This window comes from Hetaerina americana, unplaced genomic scaffold (assembly GCF_022747635.1).
Source record: "Hetaerina americana unplaced genomic scaffold, ioHetAmer1.1.p SCAF_11, whole genome shotgun sequence".
NCBI lineage: Eukaryota > Metazoa > Arthropoda > Insecta > Odonata > Calopterygidae > Hetaerina > Hetaerina americana.
In genome coordinates, this window is record NW_027286181.1 from 25,116,140 (window position 1) to 25,134,883 (window position 18,744).

Consider the following 18,744-nt stretch of genomic DNA (forward strand, 5'->3'; position numbering starts at 1 on the left):
TTCTCTTCCACGCCAGAAGGCAAATCCGACGGCAGCGCTTAAAAATATCCACATCAACCATACAGTATTGTTATGAAGTAATCTACCGGTTAAAGTAGGTTTCGGATGGACACAACTACTATACACACTTTGCTTCTCCTAACAATACACAACCCAAAATACTACTCTTCAACAAGTCCCTCTACATCTCTCTGTATATTTCCTTCCTCCATTCATCCCGTCCACATCCCTATCCTATTCCTGCTCTTTCCTCGTTTGACCAACATTCTCCCCTGTATACCATTCTTCAACATCACATTGCCGATCAATACGCCCTTCATCCATTTTTTCATTCCTCCTTATGATTTCTCCCAACAATCCCCTCTCTTCGCCCACCATACCTCGCACTTCCTAATTTGCTTTCCTTCCCGTCCGTTTTACCTTCTCCATCCTTCTCCACACCTACATTTCAAAAGCCTCCAATCTACTTCTATCACCCTGCTTCAATGACCAGGTTCCGAGCCGTGCATAGCTAAGCTTCATAACAAGGTTTTGACGAGCCCTTTCTCAACATCCTTACTCAATGTTCCTGTCATCAACTCCCTCCTTCTTGTATGTTAAAACTAAAACCAATGCCAAAAATCTTCGAGCATCTAATATATTAAGAAAAATAAAATGATTATTTATATTTAATTCAACAGCAGAAGGCACAAATAAATAAAAAATAAGTCATTTATACGGTATCCATACGAAAACGACTTTGTACTATTCCTTTCTTTTTATTATGGATATGAAGTACTTCCACGAAGTGAAGCCTGAAACAGTAGAATATATTCATACGGTGATCGGTACTCCAACCAGAACGATTTTATCGAAATAAACGACAGGGCCGTGGCTATTCCAACCAAGCATCATAACTGCCAGCGGTCTATATGGACTCTTCGTAGGAGCGGACGTGATACATGCTTGTACAGTACATCTCCCACGTGTATATCTATCTGGGTCAACTCTGGTTTGTCATCGCTTTAGATACGAGTATTTCGGTGACTCAGTTATGTCGATGACTCGATGGATTCTGACAAAAATCGACGTGGAATCGATCCAAACTACTGTGGCCTAATGGGAAACAATAGATTGAAAACTAGAAATTATTCCGATCGAAAATTTTTACCCTCGTCCAGTTTTGATCGGAGTGCGACGCGAGCATTTACGGTGGATTTGGTGGGGGGGGGGGTAGGGTTGGGTAGGGTGAGTCGAACAATCGTCTCGTTCAGTAGCGAGCGAAATGCTGGTTGTAATGCTTCGCTCAAATCTGCGAATGGGGCAGGAAACACGGCGTGAGCGGTAATTAGCATTCGGGAAGGGCTCTCCATGAAAAGAAAAGATTCCGGAGCAAGCCAGGAGGCTGCCCGTGATGGGAAGCAGGGGGATTAAAATGGAACTGGTTATTCCGTAAGATTTAACGCAGGTAAATATTTGATGCTGCCTCGCACTCCAAAGAGGCGAGCGAGCACGCGTAGATAACGAGCACGGGGGATGTGCAACGCCGGCGAAACAGTGCTCTCGACTAAAACTAACAAGGGGCAAAAGAGGTCAAAGCGCTCTGAACTCTCCTCGCTAGGTTCGCACAACAAAATCCCCGGAGTTGGACCCACCATTTAATAACCTCAAAACCTATTCATGCATCATCAATTTGAAATTATTAATGAAGCTTTATTGTTCAGGTTGCAATCCAAGCCACGAGACAAAAATAAACCGCAGGACGTCGACGAAATATTTCATAAATACATACATTCGTGAACAATGTTCGGCATTTTTTTTTAAACCACCCCCACCCAATTCCAACGGACGTGCAGTCATGAATTATCGAGACAATCGTTCCCGATTAACAAAATCGTACCATATTATGGTTTCGGAATTCGCGCAAAACTATCTCGGTACTCCATTTTGAACGAATTCGCCCATCGTTTTCGCGAGTGACTTTGGCGGAGCGATGTCGGAGTCACGATAAACTGATGCACGCCGGATTTCCGGCAGCTAAGCCATTCGCGCACGCGACAGCGAATGAATGCGGGGAATCTCGCAAAGTCAACAAACTTCCAACGATGAAAAACTGCCGTGCCCATCTTTCAAGCAGACCGACTAACCAATGGGGGGTGGGCACGCTGTCGCCGCACACGACGTGCGAAACAACGGACACAATTAAAAGGTTTTCGCCATTGGATGATGCTTGATTAACGCAAAACTGACGGTGGAGCACGGCGAATGATTCCGATGCAGAAAAACTAAAAAAATGAGGCCCCCGGTGCAATGATGCGCCGAGCCTAAACAGTTAAGGTTTGCGGGAGTTAAAAAGGAAGTCCTTCCTCAAACAAAACTACACACACGAAATTGTTTTTCACAGGACACGTGCCAAAGTTCAAGATATCTTTCGACTAATTCGCAACTCTGCAGATGCCGGATAACCTCATGATTCCATTTGATGGAATCCAGGGCAAATTTTGGATTTTAAAAACATCGCATATGACTGTTTTTTTTTCACTGAGAATATTACGTGATACATGGAATCTTTCTCTGTCCAGGCGTAAAAGAAAACTGATGTTGGCTCTCTGATGACACGAACAGTGTTAGGGGTTACACACACTACTATAGGACGGTTTGATTCAGAACATATCCACTTCTTAAAACGACTTTTGGGTTATCTGATGACTGAAATGAAATTTCTGGATGTAATTCCCGAATTAAATAACCGTCGAGGACCTGGGATCCATTGCCAATAAGCAGTGATTATGAATCGGACAATAGCAATAAACCATTTTTGTTGGAGCAAAATTAAGACTTAAGTGGTCGCTTCTATGACTTAAAATGAACCCCGTAAACGACTAAAAAGTCCACGAAAAAGTGTTCCTGCACCGTCTAAAATGTAAGCAAGGGAGGAATTGCAAATTTTACAATAGTCGTGTACCTGGTTGAATATTTGCAGATGAAAACCACGCAGTTCTTCCTCAATGGTGAATGCATACATGTCAACGCATTCACCCGGAAACGCCATCTCATTTGCAGTTAAGGGCATAAACTCCAGAAAAATAAAACTGATCAATGGAGCCACGCAGTTCCTCAAAGCCAACAACAGTATAAATATTACGAATTAGGTCGATAAATTAACGCTAAGAGAGGAAACATACGAGGACCTTACCTAGTATTCATCCAAAGTTCTTACTAAAATTAATCGAAATTCGTTGATGATTATTTCAATTTACGCAAGCGTATTAACAATCTACGGATTTAAATTCAGCTTATGCCATTATTCGTACAGGCTAGTGGTACGCATAGAAATAAACTAGAAGTGAAATTAACACCTCAGGAGCTCCCTGCGCCAAATGCCCAAGAGCTATCGCTTATTCGGTAATATGAAAAAGATTCAATACAAAAAAATTATATTCAGAGTATTTCGTCCGACGCATTTGGTCCTTTCGTCACGTTGAATTGCGTTTACCCGAATCTAAAAATTCAAAACGAAACCACGGGAAAGTGGAGATATCCTGGGACTTAAAGGGGTCATTGTCGAGCCACGTTTACGTCGGGTGCTTTTGAAAACACCGTAACGTCAACTTCGCTGAATTTTCACTTAATTACGGAGGGCATTTGAGTCTCGAGACCCATAGTTTGCAAAACATATTTTTTGTGGGCATTTATACGCATCAAGAAGCCATTTCAAGCACCTTTGGTTCAACATGAACTTTCCCTAGAGACGAGAAACAACTTTAGTTATGGCACGGCGCACGGCAGTACGTACAGGCTTTCAAAAAAAGATTTTATGAAGACAAATCTTTTAAAAACATATATCTGTCCTGGTCCCGCTTGAGGTTTACAAACTTCCACGCGTTTCCCCCATACTTTCCAATGGGTTTTAACCCTCTAGCGCAAACAACAACCTACGTCGAATGCCAGTGAAATGTTCCAAAGCGCAGCTCAAACTTTAAGAAGGCTTTCCCGCTGTCAGGGTGCCCCCAAACTAGCTGATTGTTTTCTGTCCTCGAAACAAGATCGGAATAAAAGTTGGCCCGCGACAAATATCGGGCGGGGACCTATCGGGGCCGCGTGACCTACACTTTAGTAACTAGGAATATTTTACGTGCATGTAATTTCTCAAGAGAAGAGCTTAAGTCTTTTATACGCTCCCCCATAATTCTAGAGGAAGACACCCACCTGCTTGCCTTTCACGCGGAGAATATCGGCCAGTCTCCAGCGCACAAGAAACATGCCTTGAATTACCAATGAAGGGAAAATACGATTCAAAAGTACGGCCTTTCATCACTCAAGCCGTGCATAAAAATACGTGGTATGTAATAATTTCAATTCTTTTCCAAAACAATCAACACTAAATCAAATCAACCATGGCTTAGCATTCAATTTTTTCTGACTTAACTTTGTGGAAATCCATTATTACTGAAGTAAAAAAACAAATGTATCTTTCCAATAAATTTTTTATTCGGGACAACTAATTTCCACGCATACAACTAGTTTCAAGGATGACGCCGATGCTTCGAAACTATTTGTACCGAATAAAAAATGTAGTGGGAAGATGCATTCGTTTTTTGACGTCAGGGGAAAAGCAACCTTAAACCAGAATTCTTCCAAGGCGTGTTATCAAGAGATCATCTAAATATAACACTGTGTGACTCCGCGATACGATGCGCGTTGTATTTTTGCAGGCCGGGTTGGGATTAAAATAGGGTTAAAATTCTTCTGAATATCCATGGTTTCCAAATTCCATCGCCACCATGGACCAAGATAAGTATCTCTCTACATACAATTAAACGACAACCCAAGTCTCCGAGAATTTAGCTATAGTTCACATTTCGTCCATCATTTTAAATATTTTTCATTCTACAGGTAAATAGCATTTACGGAAAACTTAACACTCGTGCCTCATGATTGCTACGGAATCACCCACCCACCCCGGGCACACACCCCGAGAGATTGCTTGAAGGGTACCATATCCACGCTAAAAAAAACTGCATAAATATTAAAGCCAAATGTCATTACGCCTGCAGCATAGCCCGAACCTTCAAACCGACGAACTTCGGACCAGGATTGAGGGATGCATTGCCCGCCAGGCATTTTCTCGGCCGTCATGTCACAACACTCCTGGGGCGTCCCGGGGGGGGGGGAGAAAAGATGAAATACTCAGAACCGTATAAAATTCCCCAACTCGCCTCCCGAGCGTCGGCCGAATTGAAGCGGACGCGAGTGAGCTTATTACGTGATAAATCGAAGTCCATATGAATGGGCCATGTGAATGAGCTCGCAACGGGCTCGGACTTCATGATAGCAATTATTTCTGTTATCATTCCACTGGGAGCGAGAGAAATAAAAAAACCCCGGCTAATGGGACGGAAGCGTTGCCCTGAACACTCGCGGCAAACACTCAATCTCCCCGCGCTCACTAATATCTGCCCACCCTCGCTTTTCCCAGGACCTAACCAGCACCGAGGCAAAATGGCCAGAATTAAGCAGAAAAATTACAACATAGCCCTCTAACGCTGGCTCATCCTCGGTCCTCGGTTACCATGGCAGCATTATAAATGCATGAGCCAAGTGAGAGGAGAGTGATAGTTATTAATTAAACAGCCACCATAATTACTCACCTAAACACGCTGCCGTTTAAAACAAAAACTGACCACAACTCCAAGCCATTTAGTGCAAAAATGTTAGGCCCTTCGAGGACTTCGAGTTTAATGCATTGCGGGTGAAATTACGCCCAAGATAACCGTAAAACAGCTTATTTATTTTTTTATTATGCATTAGTCCGAAAACAGCACTTCGGCCTTTACATCGGACTTGAAACAATGATATAGCAGTATTACAATTACATACACCCAAGCCTTAGGGGGAGAAAAACCACCTTGGCTGGAATCGAACCCGCGACCACGATTGGCAGGCGAGGACGTTACCCCGCCACCACCGGGGCCGGCATAAAAACATATCTTAATTCCTATATCGCGAAAAATGCACCTGTTACCATAAAATGCTATTAAAGAGGTGCATTGAAAATTCGGTTTCCATCAGAAAAACGTTTCCGATAGAATATAAACTTTTCCTTGGTAACATTTCCGTATAGAAGAGGGATGTTCATAGACCAAAAAAAACTCCATTACTGCACAGTCACCGTTTAATACTGCTTCTTTACCTGCATTTACCGCCACCTGCATCGATTTAATGTACTCTATTTTGTCCAATCCAAAAAATTTCGTCGACTCCCTTCAATGAAACGAATGAGTCGACCCTCTCATTACACCAACTAGAGAACTTCCCTATGGATCAGGGAATTCCACGCTTACTCTTGTACATCAATTCTGATATTCGACTCCTGAAACCTCCGCATCGAATCAATATTTCAATTACAAGAGTTTTAGATTTAAAAAACAGAGTAATTCCCACAGCACGCTATCACTCCTAGTATTCTACGAGCGATTTTGGATAAGCCGTAGGCCAAACAATACCAGCTACAACAATGGGCTTGCCAATTTAGTTTTTGGGAGAAGCCATTTTCAATGCTCTTCCTATTTCACTACCTGCGGTTTAATGAATGTGCTTTTACGGAAAAAAGACATGTGGTTTCGACGCACGCATATGGAGTTGTGGATTCTAATAACAACAAGAAGTCGGATGAAACTGGAGTTATCGGAGAAATCTAGGTCGAATTGAATGAATGTGAGCAAATAACGCACACACGTAATCTGCAATTATTTTCCCAGCTCCCGTTTCGTACATGCCCTTTGGTAGATTTCGATTATAAGACGGGTTTCTAAATATAACACACTAAATAAAATAAACGCAACACGAGTTGGCTCTTGCTGTATTAATCACATGCGAACGCCAAACAATGCAATCAGATTCCACATCCCATTCATCTCGGAACCCCAGAGTTGCAAAATCGAGTGTATTCAGCGCCGTTTAACAAGCTCAAACATAATGGCGCGAGAATATCTCGCGTACATAAAATGCCCGCCCACAAACCAGAAAGAGCATTTTCATTTTCCGCAAACAATTTCGCCTCTTTGGAAAAGCGACGGTAAAACTGGAGCCGATGGAACGTCACGTGCTGCTTTTCCCTCGAATGCACCACCCATCCTCCACCCCGTGCCGCGCGTCGAAATAACACCTCTCGAGGGCGGATACGAGAGTGAAGGGGGGGGGGAGTTGGTGAACTGAGTGCGGCGGGGAGGGTGTGAGAGGCGGAGGCATTCACAAATTTAATCTAGCATCCAACGACACCCGCCACTTACGGCATCCTTCCACGCCCCCGAATACCTCCCACCTCTCTCCCACCACATTACCACTTCCCATCACCCCCTTCCACTCCCACCGACACCAACACCTCAATCAGCATAGTGACCCTTTCACTTCCCGTGCAACAAGGACATGACCTTTGCCCTGACCTTTAAAGGCGGGGGGGTGGGTGACCTCCGCCTGGAGGGAGCCAAGGGGTGGGCGAGGTTTGGGGATGGGGAGAGGTATCGGCTGGGACGGGCGGGTAGCGGGCTGCCTGGGCCTGGCACGATGGGAAAGGATGCTCAATTGAGTAGCAGCGTCGGTTTTCTGTTTTTTGTTTGTGTTCTTCATGAGATGGTGTCGAGAGCGGTTCACAACCACCATCCGTGGTCCATTTCAAACGCGGTTCTCCAGTCAAGGGCGCAGGGAAAGCATTTGATTCGACAGCGGCGATTTGGGACGAGGAACAGCGCCCACGGCAACCGGGTCGGAGCGGCGACAGGTGTACCGACTTCCCGAGAGGTTGGTCCCGTGGAGAGAGAGGTGAATTTAAATTTATTTCTTCACCACTCGTTAGCAGAGGCGTGCGGAGCACCACTCCATCCCACCACTTTGGTGTCTCCATTAAAAAGTCACCCCATACTGACGTCACGCTATTATTCAATTCTTTCCTCCCCCAAAATCCAACTTATGACCTCAGGAGTCGGTAGCTACCCGTAAATGACCATAATGGCCGACTTGAAAACTTCACCTTGCCACCGAACGAAAGTCAAAAAGGTCGCACCATCGGCAGCTACCGTCATTACGAAAGGAAAAAGTACTTTTTTCTATAAGAATCCAGCATGCACGACCTTAGTCGCCAGCAATGGTCATTAATACTCTTACACTCAAGGCTGACTAACTATTCCTGCATTAGCATGTTTTTCTTTGTAAGACCTTACATTAATCATTCCCGTATAAAACCCCGAGATCCTAGGTAATTATTTCCGCTGGAATATCCTTCCACAGTGGGTCAAGTTAGAGCGTAGACTACTGACCGGAGGGCCCGGGTTCGATTCCCAGGCAAGCCTCTCTGGGCACCTGCAGCTCAAACCAAGCAATACGATTTTTCGGGTACCAAATCTTCCTGGGAAACCATAACCGGCATAGGAAAAGGAACTGCCCCCCCTACCCTGATATGTGAATTTCACACGCCGTTTGGGGCTTAGTACTGGGTGATCTCTACCATCACCTACCAAACCGACCTCCGGGTTGATTACTGTGATGGTAATTATTATCCTTCCAAAAGTTTCCTCGATGAGCTATCGTACCTCACGATGTATCCGAATCTCTTCATCCCCAGTTTTTCCACGCAGAATTCCTCTTTCCACCCAAATTTAAACGAAACCTCTTTAGTTGAATACCTAATATAATTTTCACACATAAATACTGCTATATCATATTTTCGCAGCATCCAATCATTTCTCTGCGGCTACTCAGAACAGCAAACTAAAAAACGCTAAGTCGGGGCGCTTGAAATCAGACCACGCTCATTTCTCAATGACGGTCCCTGAATATTTTCTGTCATGAAATAAAAAATACCAGGGCAAAATATCAATGAGGGCTGCTTAATTAATCCACCCGCGGGAAACCCCCCAAGTTTAGTCACTCGATCCGTTCATTCGAACGCCAGATACCTCCAGGATCACACTCTTCAAGTGGATGCTACGCTTGAAACGGACGCGAATCGCAGAGATATTAAATAATACCCGATGGACCATTACGGGTGCATGGCCCACGGCGAGGAATGATTGATATTTTTCGCCGTCGATCTAGTGTTGCCAATTTGCGAATTATCTCCGGGCATCATCCGCCGTGATTCGAGAAATTCCGCGAAGGGATCGGATTCCGCGACTCCCACGCTGTTGGAGATAGATTGGGATGGGAGGAAGCCACCAACTCCCTTGAGTATGCTTACGAAGAGCACAGGGCGGAATAAGACGAAGCTATAAGGGGAGACGAGGAGAGAATTGCGCTAAATTCAGGAGGAGAAAACTTCATTCCTCATCCATTCTCCTATCTACTTCTCCTTCACCGCTCTGCCCAATCCTAAGGCCGCGGCGGAAGGAGGAAGAAGCGATGAAGTGACGCATGACGTCCGTAGAGCCGGAAGGTAATGCTACTACATTTTTGTAGGAATGAGCGACAGGTCGACACCAGTCGAAGGAACTGCAGGGAAACGGTTTGAAGCGACTATTGGCGCTTCCGATGAAAAATGTTCCTTGAGTGGAGTCTGGAGATTAAGTGTTTAGAGAGATGACTTCGCAAATTAAAATTGTCTAAGCAGACCCTACATGAAAACATTAGTGAACTACTTCTATCCATACCAAGCTAATTAAAGACTACAAAAATCGTGATTTTCGCTGTGCTAAAAAAAGGAAGTATTCATATAGAAATACTCACTGTGAAAAGAAATATAATACCAATTAAACAGCATACAAATAATATAGAACACGTTTCGTGTCAGGCACAAATCACTCCACGAATAGACTCACCCACTCAATTGTAATTAAAATTTTAAGGAAGACAAAAAGACAATAAGGAGAATCTTTGCGGGTAGAATAATACCCACGAACATCCAGCGCGAATGGGTACGCACCGGGGGTTATTATATATGGAATAATTGGGTGCATCTGAAATCTAGTGGGATCAGTCTCCAATCAGTGCAGATGTTTATGGTAGACCGAAGTCATACATTCATAATATTGGGTAGTGTCCCTGAAGGTTCTGGCCCGCAGGAAATCACACATCTCGAGTTTAAACACGCAATTCCCGGTAGTTACTACCCTCAGATCGGAATGCTCTTAGCTAGCGGGCTAAAATGTACCCGACAGATCGGTACAGTATGAAAGGCCGCACATCTTTCGACATTTCGGTACCCAAGCCGACGTCTCGAAGGAATTGTCGACTTGTATTTTCCGACTTAGGATCCGCGATGGAATAACAAATTCACAAAGTCCCAGTTTATACGCATTCTTCTTCCCCTCTTCGATTTGGTGTGCGTCGCTCGGGATCCATCAGGGAAAAGTCGCGGGTGTGGCGGTGGGGAAGGGGGGGGAACCCGCAGAGCCGTCACTCTCCCGGACGGCTCTCCATCGATTCGCCCCGCCGCAAACCCAGGTTCGAACCTTTCGGGAGTCGAGTGACATTTCACGGGGGCTAGGCACTCGAACCGCAAATCGCACGTTTCCCCTCGCACATTCTCATTAAATGAACCATCGCACCTCGGAATCTACGTACACGGGACACGAAAATATGCACACGTGCATGCCTTGGCCTTCGGTGTACACTGGTACCCTATCGCGACAGCGAACACGGAACGTTATCAATATTCCAATGATAATCAACATCAATTTTACATCACGGATGAGAAAACGATGGCTGTTTCGACGACCAACATTTTCTTGGCCCTCTTAAAGCTACTCTACCACTTGTTTGGGGTACCAAACTAATTTCCGGATAATTTTGTCATCTTACTTTCGGACATGGGTGTACTATTTTCATCTGTACTTTTTAACTGTCAAGTTACGGCTAGATATTCCATCCATATGTCTCTCAACTGTACGTCTTCATTTCTGATTTTTTTTAGGGAGCAACTCATAGAAAATGCCTTGAGACGGCTGGCAAATTCAAGTTAACTCATCTGATCATCACCTAGATGGTGACACAAGCTGTCGAAACCATGGTGGATGGATTATAATGATTGCATGAAAATTCACACAATGGTGTTTCATCATGGATATCGCAAATTTTCATTAATTGGAGCGTTAACCTTTATCTTTCACAGAGGATATTAATGCATGGCAAAGAGGAATAAGATTATATGTGTGGGTGTTATCGATTGTAAGCATCTTATCAATAACTGCTTTGCAATTATAGAATACGAACGTAGCTAGACAAAATTAACCCTTGAAGATTTCCAAAATGGGTAGAGGGCGCTTTCTTGGAGTTTGCAATAATAAATAAGAACAATGACAGCGTGGGTCAGTACATCAGCATAGAACATACTGCATTAAAAAATTATACTTTTATTCACTAAATTTTACATTTATTGTGATCTACATTCCAAGTATTTGCCTGTGGGTGATAACCCAAGCTCAAGGTAACTTAGTTCTTTCTAACGGTAAAGTTTAAAACCCTGTTAGTGGAACAGTATTGTATAAAATGATAAATAGAAAATGTACCGAAAACTAATATAATACGATATATACATATACCGCGTGTTTCTGCTCCTGGTCGTCATCAATAGGAAACAATATTAAGTTTACGACTTCGGCGGCATTGAAAGAGTGGGTTGTAAAATGGTAAAGGAAATTCTGCAGTATTTCTCTAATTTCGTAATCCGCCGGAATACGAAAGGTCGCAAATAATTACTTACTTCATCCAAAGCAACGGCGACCGATTAGACAATGACAGAAACTACCCGAATACTGCGATTAGTCGAATGCGATTTCACAAGTGGAATCAAGGTATTATATTTTTTCCCTGCAATTAAAGAAATGAACTCGCTCCCGCGAATATTCAACCAATGACGGTGGGAGTAACGATGGGAGGCGCCGGCATGAACGGATCTCCACCCGACGAAACGGTTCGGATTTTTGTGGATGCGAGCGTAAGGGGAAAAAACGCGAAGGGAATCGGAAACGGTGATTTTCGTTCGCATCGGAAATAAAACGGAATAAACGAAGAGCCACGTAGACACTTCAGTAGGGGAGGGGGGGGGAAGGAGGGATGCAGGTTATTAGGGTAATGTAGTCCGGAAGAGCTCCAAAATATTCGGGAAAAAACGGAAAGATTTTAGGGAAATGCGAGGCTAACATCATCGAATTGCCGAGATTAAACCGACGCAGCAGGGAACGATTTCGGGGAATCGGAGGAAAAAAAAACACACGACGAAACTTGAAACGGCTTCTCCGAAAAAGGCAATCGTTTTCGCGTCCCTTAGAAAATATACGAGGTAAACGTTACCATTGCCAACTTTTTCTGCCGCTATTAATTAACTCATACCTACCCGTGAACTCATTGCAATTAAAAACACTTCCGTGCGGACAATAATCAATACAAATGGACGGCCGCACGCGTGGAAGAAAAGAATAGGTAAACAACCACATTAGGCAGTACATTCTAATACCTATTGGAATGCTCATGACCTCCGGGTCTTACTGTATGCGCTGTTAATACGCAGAAAATCCTACCCCACAGTGTCACAGTAACTAACCGTACTTACTATATTAGTAAAAATCTGGTTTTTAATGTATGAGAATAGAGTAATCTATGCATAATTGAAACATTTCCGATAAATTAGAATCTATTTTATTTATCTATTCATATCTCACAGTCGTGGGTCGCGGTAGTCCAGGGGTTGAGCGTTGGACTACAGATCGGAAGGCCCGGGTTCGATTCCCGGGCGTGCCTCTCCGGGCACCTGCCCTGATGTGTGAATTTAACACTCCGTCGGGCGTGTGAAATAGTACTGGGTGAACTCTACCATCAACTACCAAACCGACATCCTGGTTGATTACTGTGTTTATGGTGTTTTGATTAACTCTGTCATTTTTCAACCCATTTTCCAACTTTTCCGCTAACGTAGAACATAGAGAGACAACGTTACATCAGAAAGGATGATCCGTTCATGCTGATAACCCGTCATTTATTATTGCGAGACACGAATAATATCAGAGACGAGCTGGTTTTTGATACGCTCTGAGGAGAACCTGAGTTTTAGGGAAATTTTTCATACATTAGAAGAAAAATGTAAAACTAATAATACGAACATTTAAAGTGAAATCGATTTTTACCTGAGGGGAAGAGAGGCCAAGCATACGTACATCTCCATCTGCATAATTCCATGCAAGCCGACACAACTGCGCGTAGGTAGATGTGGGAGACATTAAAATAAATATCCTCCGTGAGTAGTGTTGTACTCGAAAAATAGTTATCTTTTGCCGCATTTTTTACATGAATTAATTCTGCGCAGAATTCCATCACCAGCTCGTTGGGAACCATAGTCGTGTATTACTTAAAAATAATTAGTTAAAAACAGCACATGCTCCTTTTTTTGATTCCGTATCGCATTAACTTTTCGCAGTACCACAATGTGACATACAGGTTCAAGACTCGAATGACAAGACTTTCACCCCGTTCATAAATAATCCGAGATGCTAGGATTTATAGATCTTCAGGACTCCCTGACGTTAACCACGCTTCTGTTCCACGGAAAGTCATGAAAAAATTGGGACGGGTTTACTTCTCCGAGAAAGAGACGAGAAGGGAGCGGATAGGTTTCACGGGTCGTACGTTATACCCCTTTCTCTAGCTCTCGCACAGCCGGCTTGTCTCCACGCGCGAGATCCATCGACCTAAGCCTCCCGGGTGCGTGCCATTTTCTCGCGGGGAGACGACGCGTGCGTGGGCGGATGGAGACGTGCGAGTCGAGAGGGAGTGTCGTGGTGTGACCGTGCTCTTGGGAATTCTTATCCATCCATCCTCAACGTCAACGCTCCGACGCGCTCCCCAAATCACGCGACAAAGGCACCTCGCGTCGGCGCCCCACGAGGGCTTCCCTCGGCAGAGAACCTTACGGGGGCGGGAATGAATTCCGGCAACTCGCACCGTAACACTCTCCCCTCCATCTCACACTCCACTCCGTTTTCATCTCCACCACATCCGCTTTGTTTCGCATCCACCCAAAAATTTCACGACTCCCACCCAACATTTTGACGACTAAGAGGGTGTGGAGTTCAACTAACCCCCGAACGACGTGTGGATTTCAAACGTCAGGGTAGTAGGGTGACAGTTCCTTTCCTTGCACCGCCTGCGGATCCAGGAAGATCAATCAATCAAAGCCAATCCACTAACTCTAAGCAAGGTTCGGAACGCTCGAAACAACTATTACATAGGTAATGCTTACGGTACTACCTATCACATGAATTTCCTCTTTTTTGCGGTCCATTACTTCAAGTCCAGAGCCGACAGATATAAGATTTATCTTTCCCGTGAAGGATAAGGGATCAGAATGCATGTGAGCGATGGCGCTATGGGAAAATAAGTATTTTTTTTAATCTATGTAACCCAGTTGGTGTTCAATATTCTATCTAACCCTTATTTCATTGTTCTTGTCACTAACATCTCGTCTTGAATGTCTAGAGAAATATTATTCACTTAGAAACCGCAGTGCATGCAGCTGTAGTTCACATTGAATTCATGATTTGAAATATTTTACACATACCACATCTACACATTTTACACATACATCTTACATGCCTGATATGGAATCAAACTCTGCCAAACGCCCGACCGGTGGCCAGCAGGCTACCATGTAAAGTACGTGTACTTTCTACCATACTTTCTTCGTACCTTCATGCTGCTTAAGAGCCTCTACCTACCAATTCTGCTTACCTAACTTTCTTCCCTATATCACGATACACGGTCTACCACCTACCTTAAAAATGCAATGATGAGCCTGTCCAAGATCACCATGAAGTTTCACCAAATGATAGTAGATTCGTGAGAAAATACCTGTTCAACTTTCTTGTATTTCCCAACCCCTCGAGTTGACGTATCCACTAGAAATTCAATTGAACTTTCATCTGCAACTACATATTACTTGCTCTGTTGTTATTGTTTTTAAGTTTCCCCTTCCATTCCTCGTCTCTCTCTGTGGGGGGACCCTCCCGCTACCTGCAGAGTTGGGTCGCATTCCCTACCTGTGTCCTTGCGGGAGGACACTATTGTCTGTTGCATATACACGTGGTAGTAGTATTTCGCCTTCTTACTTTTCAAATTCAACCTTGCACGTTTTGGATAAATTTTTACTACATTCTTCGGTACATTTGTTTGTTAGTTGACAGTATATATATTTGCATGGATGTGTTGATTTTGCATGTGGTTTTGTTCTCTTTTACGGGTGGTGACCTAACACCCCCCGCCACACACCCTTGAGGGTTATTATGTAGATATTTGTGCGCATGCCCTCCGATCAATAGGCGAACGCTGTACCCACCGAGCTACCACGCCCCATGGCAGGTATTAACTATACTCGAATAATCAGTTTGGCCAGCAGAGGACGGGTAGAATCACCTGCGTTTGAACCCGTGCCCTCCGGATAGTAGCCGGTCTACGCACTACTCTACGAAGCCCATGGCATATGGATGCGGATACCAAAGTCATTATAAATTTTAGGGACAGTTCACACCACACGAGACTTCAACGCCTTGCTCCACCTCTGGCATTTCCCTATCTCCAGGAAGACAGCAAGAGTTATCCTCCTCCAAAAAGCCCTGAAGCCAAAGAACCTACCCGCCTCCTAAATAATCATTTCAACCATTAGTTAAGTCTTCAAAATTGTCATTCACCACCGACTACTCTCCACTATCCAGTATTCCCTCCTCCGGCCAGAACCGATGGGCTTCAGGGCCAGAATGTCCACTTCCCACCAAATCCTTCGACTGGTAGAAACCATCACCACCGGATTCAACTCCGGCAAGACAACTTTAGCCGTTCCTGCTACCTTCGATCTCGAGTTTGGACCCTGGGATTAATACACAAACTCCAGGAGCTACCCATAACCACCTACGTAACAAACACCATTCAATCCTTCACCAGAGACCGATCCCTCTATGTCCATCTCCACTTCACACACTCCGAACTTCACCCCATCTCATTCGGCTTCCCCTAAAGGTGGAAACCTCTCCTCCAACTTATTTAACCTTTACGTTAACAACATTCCCTCTAAATCCAACACCCAGCTGCTCCAATATGCAGACGTCACCACACTGATAGCCCAGGGTACAAACCCCGGACGGGCTGCTGAAAAGCTCCAGGAACAAATCGATACATTCGACGTCTGGGCAGAATAATGGAAACTATAAGTTAACGCAAAGAAATGCAACCATGTTGTATTCTCCAGGAGAAAGCCAGATGCCAGGCCAATGCTCTCCTCTTTAGCACAGTCTTTAAAACTCCATCGCCAATCAAAATCCTTCGCATTCACCTTACCTAGATACTTTGGATTTCTTCCAGTAACTCTCTCCTCTACACCATGCCTGTTACTTCTTCTTCGCTTGCTTTCCTTTCCGTCTATTTTATGGAATCAAATTTCTATTGAACAAATATTGTGAATCAAAAGAAATTCAAATAGAGTCAAAGTTCAATTCGAGTTTATTAGTTTTAGAGTAAATATGACCTTGGATAGCAGAAGAGATACGACTTTGTCACAAGGTAGAGCGGTCGGATAAGTATTATGAATGTATCTACAAATAGCTGCTTAGTACACCTATTACTACTACTAGCACATACATACTTTTATTAATGCGAGGTAAGTTCCACAAGGATTGAGATTTAAACTCAAAATAAAATTGTCTAAGAGTTAAAAAAAGAGCATTCAAAAATTCATAAAAGTTACAGAAATTAAACAAATTATTTCTCAGGGAAATAGTATGTTCTCTAAATTGAAACATAAAAAAAACACGAAAATGACACCTTTGGTTTACTATGCACAAAATTCTAAGGATGACTGACGAAACATAGACAAGGGAAAGAGAGAAAGTAAAAAAATAATTAATTTCCAGCCAATTGATTACTACATCGTAAACTTTTCAATTTTCCAATTAGTAGTTACTTGTATAAACATATTGCATTGAAGTGGCAAAAGCGGTTTACAACTACGTCACATACTATGTGATTACAATTTTAAAAACCTTTACGTTTGGATCGGAGAGCGTATTAGCGTAGAGTTGATTCTATGAATGCGAAATGGGGTTTTGGTGCAAGGGTATTCTATAATTGAAATGAATTTGTAATTTACACAGACTGCTTTACGGAAAATTTTTTTAAATGAACCGCGTAGCATTAACGACCGAACACACGATCAGTTTATTCCTCTTTTGATTCTAATGAATGTCGGACTCCGCTTATACTCTCCCGTACATACCCAATCATTGGAATACGGACTACTGCTATCTAAACAAAATATTTTCTAGAATTTCTCTTGAAACCTCATTCAATTATCATTTAACCGGTGCCTTAAATTGAGAACATATTTTTCGTATTACATTTCGAAATTCGCGTATCCTAAAATCATAAAAACCTGTTATTTGATCAAAAAATATTTGCACCCACATTAGTCACTAACTTTTTATCGATAGCTAAAATACAGAGATAACATTTTTTCGTGAATAGCCATCAGTATAAATTAAGGGTTAAATTTATTACAGCATATCGTAAAATAATTATGCCAGGCATAATTTATGTCAAATCTACGCAATGGATCGAGAACGCACTAAAAAGATACTAATTACGTTTTAAAAATAATAAGACACGAGGATCTTTCCTATTCCCGTCAATGAATATCAATAAAAATCAAAAGGTCAATATTTTCTGACACGCGAACACATATATACATACATTCATAAACACACATAAATATATATATATATATATATATATATATATATATATATATGTATATATATATGTATATATGTATATATATATATGTATATATATGTATATATATATATGTATATATATATATGTATATGTATATATATGTATATATATATATATGTATATATATATAAAAACACGGATGTAGATTTGTAGAATATAGAGACACATAGAAAGGACACTCACATATTGTGAGTGTCCTTTCTTTGTGTCTCTATATTCTACAAATCTACATCCGTGTTTTTATATATTTGTGCGTCGCCGAAGAGCGTTCCATTTCGAAGATATTTTTGTATATATGTATATATATATATATATATATATATATATATATATATATATACATATATATACATAGATACATACTACCTTGATCAAAAAGTTCCCGGAATTTATTCAGAAAATTAAAAATACAAGTTTATTCATCTAAATCTATATTGTCCCCTTCAAAGTAATCCCCATCGACTGCAACACACTTATGCCAGCGCTTGATCCAATCCTCGAAACATTTTTTATATTCGGTTTTCGGTATGTCCATCAGTGCCTCCTGCGATTTTTCCATTACTTCCTCTCGGCTGCTAAAACGCGTTCCCCGTAATGGTTTTTTAACTCGATTGAACAGAAAGAAGTCACAGGGAGCCAAATCAGGTGAATTCGGTGGCTGTTGGATGGTATTTGTTGCATTTTTCGTCAAAAAATTACGAATAATGATAGCACTGTGCGACGGTGCGTTATCATGGTGCAAAATCCACGAGTTTTCTGCCCACATTTCTGGTCTCTTTCGGCGAATTGCTTCACGCAAACGTCTCATAACGCCCAAATAATACTCTTTGTTTACTGTCTGGCCTTCTGGCAAAAATTCATGATGCACTACACCGTTGTAATCCATGAAAACCGTCAGCATTGCCTTCTTTTTTGACTGAAAACGACGTGGTTTTTTTGGTCTCGGCTCATTTGGTGAACGCCATTCACTTGCCTGATGTCTGGATTGCGTGTCGTACT